The sequence below is a fragment of the Perognathus longimembris genome, chromosome 28 (assembly GCF_023159225.1).
Source record: "Perognathus longimembris pacificus isolate PPM17 chromosome 28, ASM2315922v1, whole genome shotgun sequence".
Classification (NCBI taxonomy): Eukaryota; Metazoa; Chordata; class Mammalia; order Rodentia; family Heteromyidae; genus Perognathus; species Perognathus longimembris.
The window spans coordinates 5,838,395-5,840,392 of NC_063188.1; the positions used below are offsets into that span (position 1 = coordinate 5,838,395).

General features: G+C 37.1%; 1 pseudogene; it reads right to left on the reverse strand.

Annotated features, from left to right (window-relative positions):
- Positions 1-1,133: 1,133 nt before the first annotated feature.
- Positions 1,134-1,792, reverse strand: LOC125343453 (annotated as a pseudogene).
- Between the last annotated feature and the right edge of the window lie 206 nt (positions 1,793-1,998).

The following is a 1,998-nucleotide window of genomic DNA, read 5'->3' on the forward strand; positions in this document are numbered from 1 at the left end:
ACTTTTTTTTTTCATGGACCTTTGCTTTATTAAACTTGTTAAATATGAGCCAATGAAATTACTGCCTTGGAAATAACAGTCATAGAAACATGCTACCTATTTAAAAAGAATATAGTATACATTACAAAACTGTAAGAATCAAGCAGTGGTTGTTGGTTGAACCACTCCACATCATTAGCTCCGTAGTATACAGATTAGTTTTAAATAAAAGTAATGGATACAGAGTGGATTCTTTTAACACTGTTAAGGATCTACATAAACTTGATTCTGGACATAGACCAATAGACAAGGCAAACACAGTAATAGTGCAATCATCAAGAATTACACCAAAGGCATAATTTTCCAAACCACTTTTAGTAAGACAATATAAATTCTTTTTAAATGTCTAAAGCTACACACAACCCAAAACAATCTATTTATCTACCTGAGATCAAAATAAATTTTCGCTATCTAAACATAATCCTTAGCATTGAGGTAAATGTGAATTCACATAATATACTTTGTCAAATTTTTCCAAAAAAATTTTCAGACCTGCTTTAGAAATTCTCGTTACACACATATATATTTACTATTTTTTTTCTTCAAGGACTAATGACAAATATATGAGGTTAACAGGCCTGTAATGAGATCATGATAATATCAACAATATGAAAATAAAAAGCTACTCATTTATACAAAGTGTTCCTGAATGTGCAATGTGAAATGGGATCACAGAATCTATGTACATAACATACATGAATCACTAAGAATCCACAAACTAAACTCAGTTTAACAGAACTCCTTCTATCCTCTTTGGAGCAATAGTTGCACAATATTGATGAACAACAAAAATATTTAGTATAAAAGCTCCACAGCCAATTATATTAGCCTCAATTGGCAAAAACAGCAACTTAAGTTGAACATTAAACCCAGCTAGATCTTTACTGTGGCTATGCATCTTTTTTTGTGGCCTGTGTGTTTTGGTGAGGTAACCACTTTATCTCTGGCCCCTCCCCCTTGCCTCTTTCACCGACCACAGAACCAAAAACAAAACCAAAAAAAAAACCCCATAGAACAAAAAATATCTCTACAGCTGCCTTCATGGCTGTCTTTGGCAATGCTTTCACATCTTGAAAGTGAAAGAATGAAGAGGAGCTGGAGAAGTGAGTGAATGATAAAGAAGTACAGCAGCAGCTTTAGCTGTCAATGAGTTTCTTTGCTCTGGTATTGGCAATGTCAATGCGATCTTTGTTGGTATCAGCCGCTTAATGTATCCACCACTGGTTGCTCCTGTGGTTTGCTGAGGCTGACCATTTGTTACTCGGCCTGGTTGTTTAGATACTACATTGCTAGTTGAGTTGTCTCCACCATCTCCCCATGTTGCCTTATAGGATTTACCAGATTCGAAATTATTCGTCCTATTACATGGGCAGACACAAAGGCCACAGCACTTGTTGAGTTCTGTTAAGGTCTTCTCTGCCTCTCTCATGTCTTTATTTATTTGGTCCATGCCTTCTTCTATGCGGTTTAATTGTTCCCTTTGTTCATCCAGCATATTTATGGTCTTAATCCTTGCATCTTGAGACTCAATGGCTAAACTCAGGATTCTCCTTGTGCTTTCCAGAGACTCATCAGTAACTTGGTTAGCCCTCAGCTGAATTTCTTCTGATGATAGATTATCCATGATGAATCAGAACTCAGGCACAGAAATGGAAATGTGGATATTCTAGAAATGTAGATATCTGAGCGGTTCCGGGCACTCCTCTCTCGCCTCAGCCGCCCGCAAGCTCGGACACTCGGACCTGACCCAGGCACTGAACGCCAGACGCTGTATTAACTTTTAAACAGGTATTTTTCTATTTTTACTAAGTATATCCTCATTAGTATTTCCTGTGTTTTTTGTTTGTTTGTGTGTGTGTGTTTGCCTGTTGTGGGTCTTGAACTCAGGTGTGCACTGTAACTGAGCTCTTTTGTTTTGGTAGGGGGGAATCAAGTCTCTCTTTTTGTTCTTATTTATTG